This window comes from Staurois parvus, unplaced genomic scaffold (assembly GCF_062004578.1).
Source record: "Staurois parvus isolate SC_StPar_1 unplaced genomic scaffold, SC_StPar_1.0 ptg003065l, whole genome shotgun sequence".
NCBI lineage: Eukaryota > Metazoa > Chordata > Amphibia > Anura > Ranidae > Staurois > Staurois parvus.
In genome coordinates, this window is record NW_028320861.1 from 80,132 (window position 1) to 104,980 (window position 24,849).

Consider the following 24,849-nt stretch of genomic DNA (forward strand, 5'->3'; position numbering starts at 1 on the left):
AGATCGGAATGGTGCCAATCATCTCTATAGCCTAAGAAATTGGAAGCTATGAGCATTTCATTGCTACAGTTTCGCAGGATATTAACAGCGCCATTTGTAAATTGGGAAAGCATCTGATCACACCAATCTTGGTGAGATTAGATAATGTAAGGGCAGAGGAGATATCTAGAGTCTGATTGACCCCAGATTTCTCAAAAAAGAATATATGACAATGCCCATTGAAGTTATGGGGGATATTTGCATTCCCTGTGATAGCATTAAAAGTGATTAAAAAAAATGAAAAGGACAGTGTAAAATAATTTAAAAAATCAAAATAACCCTCGCCTCCCGCACGCGCACACCTGTACTTCTCCCGAGTATGGGGGTACCACATGTGAGAGACTTTTTTGCAGTCTAGCCAAGTACAAGAGGCTCTGAAATGCCAGGATAGCACCAAACCCACCCAAATGACCCCTTTTTGGAAAGTAGACACCCCAAAGAATTTGATAAGAAGCAATGTTGAGTATTTTACAGATCTTGTTTGTTGCCACAAGTTTTTGGAAAATGAAGAAAAAAAACAAAATCATATTTTTTCTTTTCTTTTATTATATTGCAAAACCTTGTGAGAAAAAACGAGATCTGCAAAATACTCACCATGCCTCTTGTTAAATGCCTTGGGGTGTCTACTTTCCAAAAAAATGGTCATTTGGGGAGTTTGGTGCTATCCTGGCATTTCAGGGCCTCCGAAACTGTGATAGGTAGTGAGGAAGTGAAATGAGCGAGTAGCGCACCTTCAGGCTTTCAAAGTGAACACTGGATTGCAGGCTCCTGTATGTGGCTAGGCTCCCAACAAGTCTCACACATGTGATATCCCCATACTCGGTAGAAGTAGCAGAATGTATTTTGGAGTGTAATTCCACATATACACATGGCTTGTGCGAGAAATATACCATTTAAATGTCAATTTTGTGTAAAAAAAAAATTGTTTTTCCAGAAACTTGTGGAAAAAATAAATCTTCCATGGACTCAATATGCCTCTCAGCAGATAGCTTAGGGTGTCTACTTTCTGAAAAGGGGTCATTTGGGGGTGTTTGTACTATCCTGGTATTTTAGCACCTCAAGAAATGTGATGAGCAGTCAGAAAGTAAAAGCTGTGTAAATTCCATTATCTGTACCATAGTTTATAGACGCTATAACTTTCACACAAAGCAATCAATATACACTGATTGGGATTTTTTAACCAAAAACATGTAGCAGAATACATTTTGGCCTAAATTTATGACAAAATTTTAGTTTTTTGGGATATTTTTTGTGACCAAAATGAGAAAATATTATTTTTTTCAAACAAACTTTTGGTTCTTGAAAGCTTTTTTTGTTTATAGCGCCAAAAATAAAAAGTGCAAAGGTGATCAAATACCACCAAAAGAAAGCTCTATTTGTGTGAAAAAAGGATGTAAATTTCATTTATGTACCGTATTGCATGACCGCGCAATTGTCCATTAAACTAGTACAGCGCTGTATAGCAAAAAAAATGGCGTAAATTCCATTATCTATACCATAGTTTGTAGACGCTATAACTTTCACACAAAGCAATCAATATACACTTATTGGGATTTTTTTTTACCAAAAACATGTAACAGAATACATTTTGGCCTAAATTTATAACTAACTTTGAGTTTACTATATATTTTTTATAGCCAAAAGTAAAAAATATTGTTTTTCTTCAAAATTTTCAGTCTTTTTTTGTTCATAGTGCTAAAAATAAAAAGCGCACAGGTGATCAAATACCACTGAAAGAAAGCTCTATTTGTGTGAAAAAAAGGATGTAAATTTTGTTTGGGTGAAGCATTGCATGACCGCACAATTATCAGTTGAATTAATGCAGCACCAAGTAGCAAAAAGAGGCCTGGTCATTAAGGGGGGTAAATCCTCTGGAGGGCAAGTGGTTGAAAAAACTGACTGTGGGATGTATTCCCTTAAATTGCAACAATACAACGTTCCCAAAATTACCCGACGCGTTTCAGTCATTCCACTTTTAGATCTTCTTCAGGAGGCATAAGTACAACACGGATCTCTAAATAAACATATATGAGATTAGTAATATATAAATTCAACTGTAAACAGCGAGCGCTATAGATACAGATACAGAATATATGAATCAATAAAATGAAGTGAGCGCTTTCTCAAGACAAGCAGCTGGAACACATAGGACAACCAAAAAAATTCCTCACATGAATCTGAATAAAAAGTGCAGCGCTAGAAAATACATAAATAATAGTCAATGCAATTGATAGGTACTCCAAAGTCAAAAAAGTCCCAAAAGAAACGGACGGCTTCAGACGCCCATACACACAGATCAAGGGTGTATACACTGTGGTGGAGATGCAGTTGAAGATGTAGTCAGGGAACAGAGGTAGACGTAATCCCCGGATCAATGAAGATCCCCAGATCTAAGAAGCACACGTTCCACAAGACAGTAAGGAAGCAGTCACAGCTCCACCAGAGAAAACCACCACTCCTTCACTTTACATCAGCGGTATCTAGGAGGAGATACTCCTCATGAAAAGAAAAGCCCATAGTAAGGTACAATATATAACATTTATTGAGGTAAAACAGGATGCATCCAGAATAAATAAAACGAATATGCACACCGCTACCAGATATGACATGAAAGTTAGCAGCAAAGGCAAACAGGACTAACCGTCCTGTCAGATGTAATGGCCGCCGGAGCTCCCCAATGCTCCGACGGCGTGGCGTCAAGGCGTGCGTAGGTTCCTCCTTACGCGTTACGTGCCAAGCACATCAACAGAGGAAAGAACCGGTGTACGCCGTGACGTGCAAGTCAGAGCTAAAATAGATCAAAAGGCGCATGCGCCGTAGCCAGGCGCCATTTTGTCGTAGCTCGCAAAAGAATCTGTATGTCAATCCGGGATTACAGGAGAGACAGCAGATGTTACAACAATAAAATAGGTATGTATTTAAATTAATACAAAGGGTCATATCTTATCATTGGTAAATGTCAGAACCAGTAAAAGGGAAAAAATATATATAATATACAGCCAAGACGGCAGATGCTACAATAATAAAACAGGTATAAATATAAAAGGTCGTGTCTTGTCATTAGTAAATGACAGAACCAATGAGAGGGGAGAGATATAATGCAACCAAGGGCAATATCATGAAAAATAAGCTAGATCAAAAGACGCATTTGCGTTATAATCATAAGCTAGAACAATCATAGTTTCGTAGTAACAAGGACACGGTTAGTATACTCGTATTGTGATGAACAGATTGTATCTAAAATCAAATAAAAATCCCTCTAAAGGCAAAAAAGAGGGAGGATCATAAATGGAAGATTTATTTAAGGAAAATAGTTGCAATGATCATGACATGGGCCCGTGACTACATATACCACAACCGTGTCATACTTAGTATGACAATAATCATATAAAGCAGAAAATTACATAAAATAGCATAAAATGAAAAAAATGACCACTATGAGTCCAGCTATTGTCAATAAAACAATTTACGTCAAGTTCGACGTTAAGGCCACGTGGGTATAAAGTATCTAGCTGACAGATGTACCTAGTCTCTAACTGCGAGACAGCTCGGGTTTTATAAGTGCCCCTCCAATGTGGAACAACAGTGTCAATTCCGGTGAATTTCAAAAAAGAAGGATCTCTCCCGTGATGGCGTCTGAAATGTAATGAGAGTGAATGATCTTTAAAACCCTTTCTGATATTATTAATATGCTCTCTGAGCCGATCACGTAGCCTTCTTGTGGTGCGGCCTACATACTGCTTGGAGCAGGGGCATTCAAGCAAGTAAACCACATATTTACTGTTACAACATATGAATTTATCAATGTCATATGTGTTATTGTTAGAACTGGACCGGAAAGTGGTGATTTTCCTTTTCCTATTGCCATCTACTTTACAAGCTATGCATTTGTTGCACGGATAGAAACCTTTATAGTTAAACAGAGCCAGGGGTTTAGCAGGAGGATTAATCACATTGGGAGATATAATATCTCTCAAAGTAGATGGCTTACGGAAAATAACCTCTGGTGAGGGAGGTAAGATTTTGTTAAGGATGGGGTCAGCTCTCAAGATTTGCCAATTCTTCTTAATGATGTGACGGATAGATCTATGTTGGGTAGAGAAGGTGGTAATGAAGGGGCATACTAAATTCTTGGGGGATTTGGGGTTAGATGTAAGCAGTTGTTCCCTTCCCATATCTGCAACCATATTAATGGTGCCATCAAGCATGGATGTATTATAGCCTTTTTCAATAAATCTATCCTTCAAAATTAAAGCTTGTGTGTGGTAATCCTTCAAATCGGTACAATTCCTCCTGATCCTCTGGAACTGGCTTTTAGGGATGTTAGAAAGCCAGTTTGGATGGTGACAGCTATCAAGAGGAATGTAACTATTCCGGTCGGAAGGTTTAAAGTAGGATTTGGTGACAATCTTACCTCCAACATTCATAAGAACTAAATCCAGAAAATTGACTTCCATCATACTGTAGGTATATGTCAAGTTAATGTTACTGGTATTGTAGTTAAGTGTTCCAAAAAAATTAATAAGAGATTGCTCACTGCCATTCCATAATAACAGGATGTCATCAATGTACCTCTTGTAGAAGGATAGTTCAGGCCACTCCCTGGCGTAAATGACCTCTTCCTCCCAGTATGACATAAAGAGGTTGGCGAGGCTGGGGGCAAACTTAGCCCCCATAGCCACGCCTTTAATCTGCAGATAGAAATTGCCATTGAACCACATATAATTCTTTTTCATAGCAAAATCCAACAATTCAAGGATAAAACCCGTATGTGATGTGGTTAAGGAGCTATGATTTCTCAAGTAATACTCAACTGCCTGCAGCCCTTCATGGTGGCTAATACTGCTATACAGAGCTTCCACATCTGCAGTAACCAAGTAAGTAGTGGTGTTAGTGGCCACATCCTGTATAGCGTTTAGTACTTGCTTGGTATCCTTTAAATAGGATGGTGTAAGAGCAGCTATTGGTTGGAGAAAATGATCTATGTAAGCTCCAATCTTGGAGCACAGGGAATTGATCCCACTTACAATAGGCCTTCCCGGAGGGTGCACAGCATCCTTATGCACCTTGGGTAAGATGTATAAAATTGGTAGTTTGGGTACTTTAGGACACAAAAACACCTTTTCTTTCTGGTTGATTATCTTGTTGTCAAACCCTGAACTAATGATACTCTTGAGAGATTTCTTATACTTGGAGATAGGGTTAGCATTCAGAGGTAGATAAGTGGTGGTGTCGTTCAAAATTTTGTACACCTCATCCACATAGTATTGCTTATCCAGAATTACTACTCCCCCACCCTTATCCGCAGGACGGATGACTAAATCTTTCTTCTCCAGAAGAGAGCTCATAGCCTTTCTAGTTGAAAAATCAGTATGATATTTTTTAATGGGAAGACTGTTCAAATCCCTAAGGACCTGCTCACGAAAAAGACCTACTGCAGAGTTCGCTTGGGGTGGTGGGTTGAAGGTGGAAGCATTGCTTAGATTAGAGTGACTGGATACAGCAGGCTCCCTGCTAATAGGGTTAGAGAGGAAATACCTCTTAATGGACAATTTCCTAGAAAATTTGTGAACATCTATAAATGCTTCAAATTTATTAAGGTATCTAGTAGGGGCAAACTTAAGGCCTTTATCAAGTAGTTTGATCTCATCCCCAGTAAGATCAATTTTGCTGAGGTTAAAAATCCCATTGCCTTTTAAAATCTCCTCTTTTTGGGGGTGTACATGCGTTCTCCTTCCTCCTCTTTTCCCTCTTTGTTTCTTTTTGTCCCCTGACCTGTCCCTAAAAAATGCCTCCTCAGGGGGCAATTGCCACTTAAATACCAATTTAGAGTGATAGTCATTGCTGTCACAAATATACTTTTTCTTTTTCTTAAAAGAAGAAATTGCCAACATTGCAAACATTACCAACAATCGGGAACGCCGAGGAATGCTGGTCCTCCCAGACCACCCAATAGGCCCTATCCACCTCCTCATAATGCAGTTCCCCTTATACCACAGGGACCTCAGAATTATTACCCTCATGCCCCCCAGCCTACGCATTTTTTAGGGACAGGTCAGGGGACAAAAAGAAACAAAGAGGGAAAAGAGGAGGAAGGAGAACGCATGTACACCCCCAAAAAGAGGAGATTTTAAAAGGCAATGGGATTTTTAACCTCAGCAAAATTGATCTTACTGGGGATGAGATCAAACTACTTGATAAAGGCCTTAAGTTTGCCCCTACTAGATACCTTAATAAATTTGAAGCATTTATAGATGTTCACAAATTTTCTAGGAAATTGTCCATTAAGAGGTATTTCCTCTCTAACCCTATTAGCAGGGAGCCTGCTGTATCCAGTCACTCTAATCTAAGCAATGCTTCCACCTTCAACCCACCACCCCAAGCGATCTCTGCAGTAGGTCTTTTTCGTGAGCAGGTCCTTAGGGATTTGAACAGTCTTCCCATTAAAAAATATCATACTGATTTTTCAACTAGAAAGGCTATGAGCTCTCTTCTGGAGAAGAAAGATTTAGTCATCCGTCCTGCGGATAAGGGTGGGGGAGTAGTAATTCTGGATAAGCAATACTATGTGGATGAGGTGTACAAAATTTTGAACGACACCACCACTTATCTACCTCTGAATGCTAACCCTATCTCCAAGTATAAGAAATCTCTCAAGAGTATCATTAGTTCAGGGTTTGACAACAAGATAATCAACCAGAAAGAAAAGGTGTTTTTGTGTCCTAAAGTACCCAAACTACCAATTTTATACATCTTACCCAAGGTGCATAAGGATGCTGTGCACCCTCCGGGAAGGCCTATTGTAAGTGGGATCAATTCCCTGTGCTCCAAGATTGGAGCTTACATAGATCATTTTCTCCAACCAATAGTTGCTCTTACACCATCCTATTTAAAGGATACCAAGCAAGTACTAAACGCTATACAGGATGTGGCCACTAACACCACTACTTACTTGGTTACTGCAGATGTGGAAGCTCTGTATAGCAGTATTAGCCACCATGAAGGGCTGCAGGCAGTTGAGTATTACTTGAGAAATCATAGCTCCTTAACCACATCACATACGGGTTTTATCCTTGAATTGTTGGATTTTGCTATGAAAAAGAATTATATGTGGTTCAATGGCAATTTCTATCTGCAGATTAAAGGCGTGGCTATGGGGGCTAAGTTTGCCCCCAGCCTCGCCAACCTCTTTATGTCATACTGGGAGGAAGAGGTCATTTACGCCAGGGAGTGGCCTGAACTATCCTTCTACAAGAGGTACATTGATGACATCCTGTTATTATGGAATGGCAGTGAGCAATCTCTTATTAATTTTTTTGGAACACTTAACTACAATACCAGTAACATTAACTTGACATATACCTACAGTATGATGGAAGTCAATTTTCTGGATTTAGTTCTTATGAATGTTGGAGGTAAGATTGTCACCAAATCCTACTTTAAACCTTCCGACCGGAATAGTTACATTCCTCTTGATAGCTGTCACCATCCAAACTGGCTTTCTAACATCCCTAAAAGCCAGTTCCAGAGGATCAGGAGGAATTGTACCGATTTGAAGGATTACCACACACAAGCTTTAATTTTGAAGGATAGATTTATTGAAAAAGGCTATAATACATCCATGCTTGATGGCACCATTAATATGGTTGCAGATATGGGAAGGGAACAACTGCTTACATCTAACCCCAAATCCCCCAAGAATTTAGTATGCCCCTTCATTACCACCTTCTCTACCCAACATAGATCTATCCGTCACATCATTAAGAAGAATTGGCAAATCTTGAGAGCTGACCCCATCCTTAACAAAATCTTACCTCCCTCACCAGAGGTTATTTTCCGTAAGCCATCTACTTTGAGAGATATTATATCTCCCAATGTGATTAATCCTCCTGCTAAACCCCTGGCTCTGTTTAACTATAAAGGTTTCTATCCGTGCAACAAATGCATAGCTTGTAAAGTAGATGGCAATAGGAAAAGGAAAATCACCACTTTCCGGTCCAGTTCTAACAATAACACATATGACATTGATAAATTCATATGTTGTAACAGTAAATATGTGGTTTACTTGCTTGAATGCCCCTGCTCCAAGCAGTATGTAGGCCGCACCACAAGAAGGCTACGTGATCGGCTCAGAGAGCATATTAATAATATCAGAAAGGGTTTTAAAGATCATTCACTCTCATTACATTTCAGACGCCATCACGGGAGAGATCCTTCTTTTTTGAAATTCACCGGAATTGACACTGTTGTTCCACATTGGAGGGGCACTTATAAAACCCGAGCTGTCTCGCAGTTAGAGACTAGGTACATCTGTCAGCTAGATACTTTATACCCACGTGGCCTTAACGTCGAACTTGACGTAAATTGTTTTATTGACAATAGCTGAACTCATAGTGGTCATTTTTTTCATTTTATGCTATTTTATGTAATTTTCTGCTTTATATGATTATTGTCATACTAAGTATGACACGGTTGTGGTATATGTAGTCACGGGCCCATGTCATGATCATTGCAACTATTTTCCTTAAATAAATCTTCCATTTATGATCCTCCCTCTTTTTTGCCTTTAGAGGGATTTTTATTTGATTTTAGATACAATCTGTTCATCACAATACGAGTATACTAACCGTGTCCTTGTTACTACGAAACTATGATTGTTCTAGCTTATGATTATAACGCAAATGCGTCTTTTGATCTAGCTTATTTTTCATGATATTGCCCTTGGTTGCATTATATCTCTCCCCTCTCATTGGTTCTGTCATTTACTAATGACAAGACACGACCTTTTATATTTATACCTGTTTTATTATTGTAGCATCTGCCGTCTTGGCTGTATATTATATATATTTTTTCCCTTTTACTGGTTCTGACATTTACCAATGATAAGATATGACCCTTTGTATTAATTTAAATACATACCTATTTTATTGTTGTAACATCTGCTGTCTCTCCTGTAATCCCGGATTGACATACAGATTCTTTTGCGAGCTACGACAAAATGGCGCCTGGCTACGGCGCATGCGCCTTTTGATCTATTTTAGCTCTGACTTGCACGTCACGGCGTACACCGGTTCTTTCCTCTGAGGATGTGCTTGGCACGTAACGCGTAAGGAGGAACCTACGCACGCCTTGACGCCACGCCGTCGGAGCATTGGGGAGCTCCGGCGGCCATTACATCTGACAGGACGGTTAGTCCTGTTTGCCTTTGCTGCTAACTTTCATGTCATATCTGGTAGCGGTGTGCATATTCGTTTTATTTATTCTGGATGCATCCTGTTTTACCTCAATAAATGTTATATATTGTACCTTACTATGGGCTTTTCTTTTCATGAGGAGTATCTCCTCCTAGATACCGCTGATGTAAAGTGAAGGAGTGGTGGTTTTCTCTGGTGGAGCTGTGACTGCTTCCTTACTGTCTTGTGGAACGTGTGCTTCTTAGATCTGGGGATCTTCATTGATCCGGGGATTACGTCTACCTCTGTTCCCTGACTACATCTTCAACTGCATCTCCACCACAGTGTATACACCCTTGATCTGTGTGTATGGGCGTCTGAAGCCGTCCGTTTCTTTTGGGACTTTTTTGACTTTGGAGTACCTATCAATTGCATTGACTATTATTTATGTATTTTCTAGCGCTGCACTTTTTATTCAGATACAGAATATAGATACGGAATATAGATACAGATACGGAATATAGATACAGATACAGAATATAGATACGGAATATAGATACAGATACGGAATATAGATACAGATACAGAATATAGATACGGAATATAGATACAGATACGGAATATAGATACAGATACAGAATATAGATACGGAATATAGATACAGAATATAGATACAGATACGGAATATAGATACGGAATATAGATACGGATATGGAATATAGATACAGATACGGAATATAGATATGGATATGGAATATAGATATGGAATATAGATATGGAATATAGATACGGATATGGAATATAGATACGGATATGGAATATAGATATGGAATATAGATATGGAATATAGATACGGATATGGAACATATATACGGAATATAGATACAGATATGGAATATAGATACAGATATGGAATATACATACGGAATATAGATACGGATATGGAATATAGATATGGAATACAGATATGGATATGGAATAAAGATATAGATACGGAATATAGATACGGATATGGAATATAGATATGGATATGGAATATAGATACAGATACGGAATATAGATAAAGATATGGAATATAGATATGGAATATAGATATGGATACGGAATACAGATACAGATACGGAATATAGATATGGATACGGAATACAGATACGGAATATAGATATGGATACGGAATATAGATACAGATACGGAATATAGATATGGATACGGAATACAGATACGGAATATAGATACAGAATATAGATACGGAATATAGACATGGATACGGAATATAGATACGGATACAGAATATAGATATGGATACGGAATAAAGATACGGAATATAGATATGGATACGGAATACAGATACGGAATATAGATACGGAATATAGATACGGAATATAGACATGGATACAGAATATAGATACGGATACAGAATATAGATACAGATACGGAATATAGATATGGATACAGAATATAGATACGGAATATAGATATGGATACGGAATACAGATACGGAATATAGATACGGATACAGAATATAGATACGGAATATAGATACGGATACAGAATACAGATACGGAATATAGATACGGATACAGAATATAGATACGGAAGCAGCTGGCACAAAAAGATAGTGACAAAATCTCAATACCAGAGTAAATGAAAAGCAGTGCAGGGCATAAGAAAAATATAAAAGTGAATAATGAAACAAAACAATGAAAGAAAACAAAATAAATGAAATGTAAATGTCGCAGTATAGCCAACAACAGAATCCTGCACAGTAAAGTCCTCCCAATGTAAATCTATGTATCTGTAAAATTGTGATGTCAATCATGACAGGTATTGTGCAATCCCACAAAGTGGTCTGTATCCAGTGCAAGGTCCTCCACCACTATGTACTCACCAAAGAGCTACTTGGTCAGTAGCATGAATATCATGAGATCTATACCATCCACTCTCCAGCAACTTTACCAGTCCAGTTAGGTCCTACGGAGAGATGCTCACCACACGGAGCCCAGGGGTTGGTATATAGTGTAGTAGTTTAATAGTCATAAAAGTTATCCATAAAAACATTCCATGTGGAAAAATCAATATATCACATACCAAGATGGCCGCAGCTCAGAATCACGGACACGGCAGCGTGACTTCAGCACGTTCTCAGGGGTACAGCCATTGCCATTGTGGCCATCTTGGTATATGATATATTGATTGTTCCACATGGAATGTTTTATGGGTTACCATTAGAGATGAGCGAATTGAACATGACGAAGTGGAATTCGTTCCGAAGATTTGGAAAAATTCTATTCGCGACGAATCCGAAGGTTAGCAAACTTCGGATGCACGAATCAAATTTTCCCAAAAATGGCGGCGACATGTGTGGCGACGGAGCGGGGATCTCTGGGAAGGCGCGCAGACAAGGCGCGCTGACCCATAATGCATTCATTCATGACATGTGATCGCATTAGCCAATCAGCAGCCAGCCAGCACTGTGTAATGGTGGAGCAATAAATCGCGGCCATCTTAGAATTCTCCATTAGCCTCCGGTCATTCAAGAGAGACAGACCTGTGTGTATTAAGGGACAGAGTTAGGGCCACAGAGACTTTAGGGCCACAGAATCGTTACTCAGGGACACAGAATCGTTACTCAGGGACACACAATCGTTACTCAGGGACACACAATCGTTACTCAGGGACACACAATCGTTACTCAGGGACACACAATCGTTACTCAGGGACACACAATCGTTACTTAGGGCCACAGCTATCAAAGAATCGAAAATTTAAAGTGACATACACCCTTTTTTTTTTTGGTGGCTGTCGTGCACAGTTGGTGCTGCAGTTTGCCGATTGTGCAAAATAAACTGACTTTCTGCTTCACAACCACTATTGTACGTTCAAAGAGTTAGATCCATTTACACGCCGGCTGGCGGTAATATTTTTTGGGTGATTAGTGCATTCCAGTGACATAAACGTACAGTTTCCAGCCAACGGCAAGCTGCAATTGACCGATTGTGCTAAATAAACTGACTTTCTGCTTCACAACCACTAGAGATGAGCGAATTGAACCAGGCGAACCGGAATTCGAGTCGAATTTCAGGAAATATTCGATTTGCGTCGAATCCGAAATTTTGCCTACTTCGGGTGCGCGAATCGAATATTTCCAGATCAGCCGGCAAAAGTGTCCCTGCAGTGAGCTCCGCTATTTCTGACAGTTCTCTGACAGAAGGAACACATGTAAAGCGGTTGAAACATTGTATCCATTTAGGATACAGATGTTTCAACCGCTGTACATGTGAAGAAGCTGTCAGAGAACTGTCAGAAATAGAGGAACTCTGCACATACACTTTTTGCCGGCTTGGAATTATTCTTATTTTCATCCTACTTCTTCTTCTTCTTCTTCTTCATCCTCATCCTCTTCTTCTTCTGAGGATGAGGATGAATAAGAAGAAGAAGTAGGATGAAAATAAGATTAATTCCAAGCCGGCAAAAAGTGTATGTGCAGAGCTCCTCTAAGTGTATCTGCAGAGCTCCTCTAAGTGTATCTGCAGAATAGAGGAACTCTGCACATACACTTTTTGCCGGTTTGGAATTCTTATTTTCATCCTACTTCTTCTTCTTCTTCTACTTCTTCATCCTCATCCTCAGAAGAAGAAGAAGAGGATGAGGATGAGGATGAAGAAGAAGAAGAAGAAGAAGAAGTAGGATGAAAATAAGAATAATTCCAAGCCGGCAAAAAGTGTATGTGCAGAGTTCCTCTATTCTGCAGATACACTTAGAGGAGCTCTGCAGATACACTTAGAGGAGCTCTGCACATACACTTTTTGCCGGCTTGGAATTAATCTTATTTTCATCCTACTTCTTCTTCTTATTCATCCTCATCCTCAGAAGAAGAAGAGGATGAGGATGAAGAAGAAGAAGAAGAAGAAGTAGGATGAAAATAAGAATAATTCCAAGCCGGCAAAAAGTGTATGTGCAGAGTTCCTCTATTCTGCAGATACACTTAGAGGAGCTCTGCAGATACACTTAGAGGAGCTCTGCACATACACTTTTTGCCGGCTTGGAATTAATCTTATTTTCATCCTACTTCTTCTTCTTCTTCTTCTTCATCCTCATCCTCATCCTCAGAAGAAGAAGAAGAGGATGAGGATGAGGATGAAGAAAAAGAAGAAGAAGAAGTAGGATGAAAATAAGAATAATTCCAAGCCGGCAAAAAGTGTATGTGCAGAGCTCCTCTAAGTGTATCTGCAGAGCTCCTCTAAGTGTATCTACAGAATAGAGGAACTCTGCACATACACTTTTTGCCGGAAACCGCTGTATGGAGGGAATGTCCAGAACTGTCAGAAATAGACTATTTATGACAGTTCTGGGACATTCCTTCCATACAGCGGTTGAAACATTGTATCTATTTGTTTCCATAAATGGATCCATTTATGGAAACAAATAGATACAATGTTTCAACCGCTGTATGGAAGGAATGTCCCAGAAATGTCATAAATAGTCTATTTCTGACAGTTCTATGACATTCCCTCCATACAGCGGTTGAAACCTCTGTATGGAGTGAATGTCCCAGAACTGTCAGAAATAGACTATTTATGACAGTTCTGGGACATTCCCTCCATACAGCGGTTGAAACCGCTGTATGGAGGGAATGTCCCAGAACTGTCAGAAATAGACTATTTATGACAGTTCTGGGACATTCCTTCCATACAGCGTTTGAAACATTGTATCTATTTGTTTCCATAAATGGTTCCATTTATGGAAACAAATAGATACAATGTTTCAACCGCTGTAATGGAAGGAATGTCCCAGAACTGTCATAAATAGTCTATTTCTGACAGTTCTATGACATTCCCTCCATACAGCGGTTGAAACCGCTGTATGGAGTGAATGTCCCAGAACTGTCAGAAATAGACAGAAACTGTCACAGAACTGTCCTTCTTCTCATCCTTCTCCTTCTTCTCATCCTTTCTTCTCATCCTTCTTCTCATTCCTTCTCCTTCTTCTCATCCTTTCCTTCTTCTCATCCTTCTCCTTCTTCTCATTCTCTTCTCATCCTTCTCCTTCTTCTCATCCTTCTCCTTCTCCTTCTTCTCATCCTTCTCCTTCTCCTTCTCTCATCCTTCTCCTTCTCCATCTTCTCATCCTTCTCCTTTTCCTTCTTCTCATCCTTCCTCTTCTCCTTCTCCTTCTCTCTTCTCCATCCTTCTCCTTCTTCTCATCCTTCTCCTTCTTCTTCATCCTTCTCCTTCTCCTTCTCCTTCTTCTCATCCTCCTCCTTCTTCCTTCTCCTTCTTCTCATCCTTCTCCCTTCTCCATCTTCTCATCCTTCTCCTTCTCTGCTTCTCCTTCTCCTTCTTCTCATCCTTCTCCTTCTTCTCATCCTTCTCCTTCTTCTCATCCTTCTCCTTCCTTCTCCTTCTTCTCATCCTTCTCCTTCTCCTTCTCCTTCTCCTCATCCTTCTTTCTCATCCTTCTTCTCATCCTTCTCCTTCTCCTTCTTCTCATCCTTCTCCTTCTCCTTCTTCTCATCCTTCTCCTTCTCCTTCTCTCATACTTCTCCTTCTTCTCATCCTTCTCCTTCTCCTTCTTCTCATCCCTTCTTCTCATCCTTCACCTTCTCTCCTTCTTCTCATCCTTCTCCTTCTCCCTTCTTCTCATCCTTCTCCTTCTCCTTCTTCTCATCCTTCTCCTTCTTCTCATCCTTCTCCTTCTCCTTCTTCTCATCCTTCTCCTGCTTCTCATCCTTCTTCTCATCCTTCTCCTTCTTCTCATCCTTCTCCTTCTCCTTCTTCTCATCCTTCTCCTTCTCCTTCTTCTCATCCTTCTCCTTCTCCATCTTCTCATCCTTCTCCTTTTCCTTCTTCTCATCCTTCTCCTTCTGCTTCTCCTTCTCCTTCTTCTCATCCTTCTCCTTCTTCTCATCCTTCCTCCTTCTCCTTCTTCTCATCCTTCTCCTTCTTCTCATCCTTCTCCTTCTTCTCATCCTTCTCCTTCTCCTTCTTCTCATCCTTCTCCTTCTTCTCATCCTTCTCCTTCTCCTCACCTCATCCTTCTCCTTCTTCTCATCCTTCTCCTTCTCCATCTTCTCATCATTCTCCTTCTCCTTCTTCTCATCCTTCTCCTTCTGCTTCTCCTTCTCCTTCTTCTCATCCTTCTCCTTCTTCTCATCCTTCTCCTTCTTCTCATCCTTCTCCTCTCCTCATCCTTCTCCTTCTTCTCATCCTTCTTCTCATCCTTCTCCTTCTCCTTCTTCTCATCCTTCTCCTTCTTCTCATCCTTCTCCTTCTTCTCATCCTTCTCCTTCTCCTTCTCCTTCTTCTCATCCTTCTCCTTCTTCTCATCCTTCTCCTTCTCCTTCTTCTCATCCTTCTTCTCATCCTTCTCCTTCTCCTTCTCCTTCTTCTCATCCTTCTCCTTCTCCTTCTTCTCATCCTTCTCCTTCTCCTTCTTCTCATCCTTCTCCTTCTCCTTCTTCTCATCCTTCTCCTTCTTCATCCTTCTCCTTCTTCTCATCTTCTCCTTCTTCTCATCTCCTTCTTCTCCTCATCCTTCTCCTTCTCCTCATCCTTCTCCTTCTTCTCATCCTTCTCCTTCTTCTCATCTTCTCCTTCTCCATCTTCTCATCCTTCTCCTTCTCCTTCCTCTCTTCCTTCTTCCTTCTCCTTCTTCTCATCCTTCTCCTTCTCCTCTTCTCATCCTTCTCCTTCTCCTTCTTCTCTCCCTTCTCCTTCTCCTTCTTCTCATCCTTCTCCTTCTTCTCATCCTTCTCCTTCCCTTCTTCTCATCCTTCTCCTTCTTCTCATCCTTCTCCTTCTCCTCATCCTTCTCCTTCTTCTCATCCTTCTCCTTCTCCTTCTTCTCATCCTTCTCCTTCTTCTCATCCTTCTCCTTCTCCTTCTTCTCATCCTTCTCCTTCTCCTTCTTCTCATCCTTCTCCTTCTTCTCATCCTTCTCCTTCTCCTTCTTCTCATCCTTCTCCTTCTCCTTCTTCTCATCCTTCTCCTTCTTCTCATCCTTCTCCTTCTCCTTCTTCTCATCCTTCTCCTTCTTCTCATCCTTCTCCTTCTTCTCATCCTTCTCCTTCTTCTCATCCTTCTTCTCATACTTCTCCTTCTCCTTCTTCTCATCCTTCTCCTTCTTCTCATCCTTCTCCTTCTCCTTCTTCTCATCCTTCTCCTTCTCCTTCTTCTCATCCTTCTCCTTCTTCTCATCCTTCTCCTTCTTCTCATCCTTCTTCTTCTTCTCCTCATCCTTCTCCTTCTTCTCATCCTTCTCCTTCTTCTCATCCTTCTCCTTCTTCTCATCGTTCTCCTTCTCCATCTTCTCATCCTTCTCCTTCTCCTTCTTCTCATCCTTCTCCTTCTCCTTCTTCTCATCCTTCTCCTTCTTCTCATCCTTCTCCTTCTCCTTCTTCTCATCCTTCTCCTTCTCCTTCTTCTCATCCTTCTCCTTCTCCTTCTTCTCATCCTTCTCCTTCTCCTTCTTCTCATCCTTCTCCTTCTCCTTTTTCTCATCCTTCTCCTTCTTCTCATCCTTCTCCTTCTCCTCATCCTTCTCCTTCTCCTTCTTCTCATCCTTCTCCTTCTCCTTCTTCTCATCCTTCTCCTTCTTCTCATCCTTCTCCTTCTCCATCTTCTCATCCTTCTCCTTCTCCTTCTTCTCATCCTTCTCCTTCTCCTTCTTCTCATCCTTCTCCTTCTCCTTCTTCTCATCCTTCTCCTTCTTCTCATCGTTCTCCTTCTTCTCATCCTTCTCCTTCTCCTTCTTCTCATCCTTCTCCTTCTTCTCATCCTTCTCCTTCTTCTCATCCTTCTCCTTCTTCTCATCCTTCTCCTTCTCCTCATCCTTCTCCTTCTCCTTCTTCTCATCCTTCTCCTTCTTCTCATCCTTCTCCTTCTCCTTCTTCTCATCCTTCTCCTTCTCCATCTTCTCATCCTTCTCCTTCTCCTTCTTCTCATCCTTCTCCTTCTCCTTCTTCTCATCCTTCTCCTTCTCCTTCTTCTCATCCTTCTCCTTCTCCTTCTTCTCATCCTTCTCCTTCTTCTCATCCTTCTCCTTCTTCTCATCCTTCTCCTTCTTCTCATCCTTCTCCTTCTCCTTCTTCTCAACCTTCTCCTTCTTCTCATCCTTCTCCTTCTTCTCATCCTTCTCCTTCTCCTTCTCCTTCTTCTCATCCTTCTCCTTCTTCTCATCCTTCTCCTTCTCCTTCTTCTCATCCTTCTCCTTCTTCTCATCCTTCTCCTTCTCCTTCTCCTTCTCCTTCTCCTTCTCCTTCCTGATCTCCAAGGGCATTTAAATTAAAGGTACAGTGTTCTGCACTAATTTAAAGGCTCTCTGAAGCCTAGAAACCCTTTTTATAAGTCATCTTCATAGCGGAGAAATTCGCATCGAATCAAATTTCATACTGGAATTCGCCGAATCAGCCGAATCAAATTTTTCATTTCTTCGCTCATCTCTAACAACCACTATTGTACGTTCAAAGAGTTAAATCCATTTACACGCCGGCTGGCGGTAATATTTTTTGGGTGATTAGTGCATTCCAGTGCCATAAACGTACAGTTTCCAGCCAACGGCAAGCTGAAATTGACCGATTGTGCTAAATAAACTGACTTTCTGCTTCACAACCACTATTGTAAGTTCAAAGAGTTAAATCCATTTACACGCCGGCTGGCGGTAATATTTTTTGGGTGATTAGTGCATTCCAGTGACCTAAACGTACAGTTTCCAGCCAACGGCAAGCTGCAATTGACCGATTGTGTACAATAAACTGACTTTCTGCTTCACAACCACTATTGTACGTTCAAAGAGTTAGATCCATTTACACGCCGGGTGGCGGTAATATTTTTTGGGTGATTAGTGCATTCCAGTGACATAAACGTACAGTTTACAGCCAACGGCAAGCTGCAATCGACCGATTGTGCTAAATAAACTGACTTTCTGCTTCACAACCACTATTGTACGTTCAAAGAGTTAAATCCATATACACGCCGGGTGGCGGTAATATTTTTTGGGTGATTAGTGCATTCCAGTGACATAAACGTACAGTTTACAGCCAACGGCAAGCTGCAATCGACCGATTGTGCTAAATAAACTGACTTTCTGCTTCACAACCACTATTGTACGTTCAAAGAGTTAGATCCATTTACACGCCGGGTGGCGGTAATATTTTTTGGGTGATTAGTGCATTCCAGTGACATAAACGTACAGTTTCCAGCCAACGGCAAGCTGCAATTGACCGATTGTGCTAAATAAACTGACTTTCTGCTTCACAACCACTATTGTACGTTCAAAGAGTTAAATCCATTTACACGCCGGCTGGCGGTAATATTTTTTGGGTGATTAGTGCATTCCAGTGACCTAAACGTACAATTTCCAGCCAACGGCAAGCTGCAATTGACCGATTGTGTACAATAAACTGACTTTCTGCTTCACAACCACTATTGTACGTTCAAAGAGTTAAATCCATATACACGCCGGGTGGCGGTAATATTTTTTGGGTGATTAGTGCATTCCAGTGACATAAACGTACAGTTTCCAGCCAACGGCAAGCTGCAATTGACCGATTGTGCTAAATAAACTGACTTTCTGCTTCACAACCACTATTGTACGTTCAAAGAGTTAAATCCATTTACACGCCGGCTGGCGGTAATATTTTTTGGGTGATTAGTGCATTCCAGTGACATAAACGTACAGTTTCCAGCCAACGGCAAGCTGCAATTGACCGATTGTGTACAATAAACTGACTTTCTGCTTCACAACCACTATTGTACGTTCAAAGAGTTAGATCCATTTACACGCCGGGTGGCGGTAATATTTTTTGGGTGATTAGTGCATTCCAGTGACATAAACGTACAGTTTCCAGCCAACGGCAAGCTGCAATTGACCGATTGTGCTAAATAAACTGACTTTCTGCTTCACAACCACTATTGTACGTTCAAAGAGTTAAATCCATATACACGCCGGGTGGCGGTAATATTTTTTGGGTGATTAGTGCACTCCAGTGACCTAAACGTACAGTTTCCAGCCAACGGCTAGCTGCAATTGACCGATTGTGCTAAATAAACTGACTTTCTGCTTCACAACCACTATTGTACGTTCAAAGAGTTAGATCCATTTACACGCCGGGTGGCGGTAATATTTTTTGGGTGATTAGTGCATTCCAGTGACATAAACGTACAGTTTACAGCCAACGGCAAGCTGCAATTGACCGATTGTGCTAAATAAACTGACTTTCTGCTTCACAACCACTATTGTACGTTCAAAGAGTTATATCCATTTACACGCCGGGTGGCGGTAATATTTTTTGGGTGATTAGTGCATTCCAGTGACATAAACGTACAGTTTCCAGCCAACGGCAAGCTGAAATTGACCGATTGTGCTAAATAAACTGACTTTCTGCTTCACAACCACTATTGTACGTTCAAAGAGTTAAATCCATTTACACGCCGGCTGGCGGTAATATTTTTTGGGTGATTAGTGCATTCCAGTGACATAAACGTACAGTTTACAGCCAACGGCAAGCTGCAATCGACCGATTGTGCTAAATAAACTGACTTTCTGCTTCACAACCACTATTGTACGTTCAAAGAGTTAAATCCGGTTTTATTTTTGGGTTGCTTATTGATTTAAAGAGTATGTCAGACAACACGCAGAGGAGTGGCAGAGGAGGCAATGTTTCAGGAGCGAGCAGACGTGGCAGCAGAGGAAGGGGTCGAGGCAGCACTAGTCGCAGCCAGAGGCCAGTGCTCCCGGTGTCATCCAGCGGTCGTGTCTCCACTGACAACCCTGCCGTCATCGATTGGTTGACTCGGTCGTCTTCCTCTTTCCAGGTCACCTCTGACACCTACAGCCAACGGTCGGTGGGTACGTCAGACACAACCGTTAGTTGGCATGGCCCGGGAGCAAGCCCACTGAAATCACGTGTCCTCTACCTGCCCCTGTCCTTTGCTGTTCCCTCACCAAGCGAAGTATCGCATGCTGTGGGCTCAGCCCCACTGTACAGTGAGGAAGAGCTAACAGAGGGCGGTCAGGAACGGGGGGAGACATCCGCCTCTTCAGCAGCCAGGCGAAGAAGTACTGGCGAGGAGAGTGGCTCGGTAGCCGGTCTAGAGACAGGTCTCTCTCCTGACCCACACGCAGCCGAGGGGGCTAGTAGTGAGGCAGAGACCCTACTTGATGATGAGGAGGTTGATCACACTTGGCAGCCTCGTCGTCATCAGGCTATTGCTTCCGCATCATCAGGAGAAGAGGGTGCCAGCTTGCCAGCGAGCAAAACAGTCAGTGGGTTGCCCAGGAGGCAGCAGGGTCGCAGCAGTGTCAGTGGAGCCAAACGGCCACGGAGTAGAGCACCAGCTCCACTGCAGCCTACTACCACGGCCAGTAGTGGTGCCGTGTGCACGGAGGAAGTAGCAGTCAGCCAGTGAGGAGTAGCGGGGGCAAAGTTTCCTACTCGACGGTGTGGCAATTTTTCGTCAAACCGCCCGAGGAAGTAAACGTAGCCGTATGTCGACTATGTGGCCAGAAAGTCAAGTGTGGCCAGGGGGCCAATGTTGGGACTACAGCGTTGCGTCAGCATATGCAGCGTCGCCATTCGGTGGCCTGGGAAAACCGTGATAAAGATACGGCGGTTCTGCCTGCCCCAGCCCCCGCTCCATCACCCGCTCCGTTACTTGCTCCGTCACCCAACGTCAATCGCCCTCTATCAGCCAGTCAAGGCTCCAACACCTCTGCTGAGGGGAGTTGTCGCTCGTTCCGCTTGTTCAGATGCTCCTTCTCCTGCTACTCCTCTTCACGGATTCCGTCAGCAGTCTTTCTTGGAATCCGTTTCCAAGAGACAACAGTTTGCGAGCACGCACCCGACGGTGCAAAAGCTAAACGTCCTCCTGTCCAAGTTGCTGGTGCTGCAGTCCCTCCCTTTCCAAGTGGTGGACTCAGCACCTTTCCGAGAAATGATGGCTTGTGCCGCGCCGCGGTGGAGAGTGCCAAGCCGGCATTTCTTCGCCAAAAAGGCAGTGCCAGCCCTGCATTCTCTGACAAAGTGCACGGCAGCGCCGACGTGTGGAGCTGTAACTATGGTCAGGGACAGTACATGTCATTTACGGCCCACTGGGTGAACGTGGTGCCGGCACAGCCGCACCAGCAACTTGGACAGGTCACGCCGCTTTTGCCTCCACGTTTGCATGTCCTTGGTCCAGCAAAGATGTCCGCCTCTACCACCTCTTCTTCCGCCGTGTCCTCAGCCGCCACCCCCCGTGCCAAGTCCCATTACCCGACCGGCATATCACATGTGCAGGGCGCAACGGTGTCACGCTGTGCTGCACCTGGTATGCCTTGGCGAACGTAGTCACACAGGGGAGGAACTTCTGAGTGTAATGAACAGAGAAATCGACAGATGGCTGTCTCCGCGCAAACTGAAAATCGGAACCATGTTGACCGACAACGGAAAGAACATGGTGTCTGCTCTGCATCAAGGAAGGTTGTGCCATGCGCCATGCATGGCTCACGTGTTCAATCTGGTTGTCAAGCGGTTCCTAAAATCCACCATCCCACTGCAAGACATCCTTAAAATGTCACGTAAACTTTGCATGCATTTCAGCCATTCCTACACCGCAAAGCACACCCTCCTTGAGCTGCAGCGGCAGAACAGAATTCCACAGCATCGCCTGATCTGCGACGTTGCAACAAGGTGGAATTCAACCCTACATATGTTAGACCGCCTTTACGAACAGCGAAAGGCCATCACCGATTTCCTGATGTTACAAGCGGATAAAGGTACTCCCCTGTGTAACTTAGATGTCAGCCATTGGCAGCTCATGCGTGACACCTGCCGCTTGCTCAGGCCCTTTGAGGAGGCCACGCTATTCGTGAGTCGGCAGGACTATGGGATGAACGACGTCATTCCTCTGTTGCACGTCCTGGAACAAATGCTGTTAACAATGGCTGGTCAGGGTGCGGTAGACGTGGCGCACAGATCTCAACGCCACATGACCCCTGTGGGGGCAGGACAGGAAGAAGAGGAGGAGGTAGAGGAGGACATTGGTGCTCAGGAATTATTGAGTGAAATGGGTGGTTTTTCCACTCAGCGGACAGGAGTGGAGGAGCAGGAGCATCTGGTAGAGGAGGAGGAGGAGGAGACAGAGGACCCAGACGCACCGTGGCAGTATGCTGTGGAGATGGAGGCAGGGAGTCCCTCGCATTCCTTGGCACAAATGGCCCATAGCATGCTCGGTTGCTTGCGTAGCGACAGCCGAATTATAACCATCAGACAGAGGGATGACTTTTGGCTGTCCACCTTGTTGGACCCTCGCTACCGTTCAAAAATGGTGGCCTTTTTCACACCTGCTGAGAGGGAGGCCAAAATAAAGTACTATAAAAACCACCTATGTAGTCAGTTGGTGTCTGCCTTTCTGCACCAATGTCCTTCCTCAGACACTGTGGGCCCTGTGCGCTCGCGTTCCGCTGCCATGGCAGCAGGGGAGGGGTGGGGTGGTAGGAGCAGTGGCAGCTCCACCAGCAGCGGCTGCCTCAGTCTGCAGTCGATGATGAGTAGCTTTCTTCACCAGCGCAGTGAGGAAACTACTAACCAGCCGCAGCAGCAGCAGCATCAGGTGGACCTGGAGCAGGAGCTCAAACAACAGGCTTGGGCCTACTTGGACAGCACCCTGCCAACCGAGGTAGACAATCCCCTTGACTACTGGGCAACGAAACTTGACCTTTGGCCCCAACTAGCTGAATTTGCCCTTGAAAGGCTGTCATGCCCGGCCAGTAGCGTGGCATCGGAGCGCGTATTTAGTGCGGCAGGAGGTATTGTAACTCCACGGAGGACACGACTGTCCACCCAAAGTGTGGAGAGACTCACGTTTGTGAAAATGAATCAGGCGTGGATTAGTCTGGATTTCAAACCACCAGTTCCTGACACAACTGACTAAATCCGCCATGAATCATGCCCCAAACATGTTATTAGGGACAAATGGAAGACCTCCACCTGATCCGTACATTTGTATATATATTTTATTGAGAGGCTGCTGGTCGGCCGACTCATGTTTTGCACATTTTTAATGACTTATACTCTGCAGGTCGGGCCCCTCATGAATTGGGGTTTTTAAATTATTTATACTTCGCTGGACGACCGTCACATGAATTGAACCTTTTTAATGACTTATACTCTGCTGGTCGGGCCCCTCATGAATTGGTGTTTTTAAATTATTTATACGTCGCTGGACGACTGTCACATGAATTTAAACTTTTTAATTATTTATAGTCGACCAGTTCCAGACCGATGGAATAGCAATTTTTTTAAATATTTATTTGACACGTGTTGTCCATCTCATCAATGAGGTGGAATGTTTATTTATTGGCCACGGTTTGGCCCCCTCCTGTTTCTTCCATTGTTAATGCATTATTTCTCTTCCCCAGCAGACTCCAAGGGCATTTAAATTAAAGGTACAGTGTTCTGCACTAATATTAAGGCTCTCTGAAGCCTAGAAACACCCTTTTTATAAGTTAAATTCGCAGCGAATATATTCGGCTCGAAGCAAATTTATTCCGCGAATTCGGCGAATCAGCCGAACCAAATTTTTGAATAATTAGCTCATCTCTAGTTACCATTATTAAAACTACTACATTGATTGATCTGGCAATTAAAAGGTAAAACAAAGCTAAATTGAAAAGTTAAAAATTGATTACACATCCAAAATAGATGATACCAAAGGATTATGTGAGCCACCAGGACTGTGTGTACATCTGACGAGATGGCTTCTGGCTGTCAGATACAAGCAGTCCAGGGCCTCTGCAGGTGCCTGATTACTTGCACACCTCCTGGTAACAGCCGCCCCTCCCCCCAAGTGCCCCCCACCATGTATCTTGGGCTCCAGTTGCCCATCTGCAGGTACAGGACCAGCATAGCTGGTTCCTCCTGTTAGGGCGGAGGGAGCTGAGTGGTGGACACATGTCCGCTCTCCTCCCTTTCTTGCTGCTGACCTGGAAGCGATGTGTAAAATGTCACTTCCGGGACCCATCTCAGTGTCCCCGTCCATCATGGCTGGGAAATAATCTAGTGCAGTGCGATGTGTACTGCATTCCCTTTAGTGGAGCACAGGGGAGACATCCAGGGTCTTTTAGCAAAAGGAATAAACTGGATGTTTAGCTGGGATTTAAAAACACACCAGTATAAAATGTTTTCTAGTTTTTTCTGGTTATAGGCAGGTGCAGTCTACTTTCTCCACTGCAGGTAGCGCTCTCCCACAGCGGCACTAAAGTTGGAGAGAAAGTCAAGTTGAACAGGGTTCCTCTTTGGTTCCCTGTTTAATGAAGCTACCCCATTGGATGCTCCTGCCCCATGTGACTCTGGTGGCCATCTTGGGTCAGGCAGAGCCTTTTTAGGTCTGGCTGTCTTGGATAAATGCACCTTACCTTCTGATGTTAAAGATATTTTCTGGCCCTTGGAAAGCAGAACTCCAAAATAAAAAAATAACCTACCCAATGCACACTGTCCCTGAGGCCTCCCAAAATGGCCGTCACCCGTCCCATACACAAACTTTGTGAAAACCTGAAGTGGAAAGCGGTCTCCTGTCCTAGGAGGAAATATTAAGCTGTGAAAAGAAAAATCTGGATGGCAAAAAATTAACAAGATCCCAACTATGCTAAAAAGTGT

At 42.8% G+C, this 24,849-nt stretch overlaps 1 protein-coding gene across 1 annotated transcript in view; it reads left to right on the forward strand.

The window, feature by feature from the left end:
• LOC149428644 (uncharacterized) overlaps window positions 1-24,849 on the forward strand; it is a 119,533-nt gene that overhangs the window by 26,339 nt on the left and 68,345 nt on the right. The window lies entirely within an intron of this gene.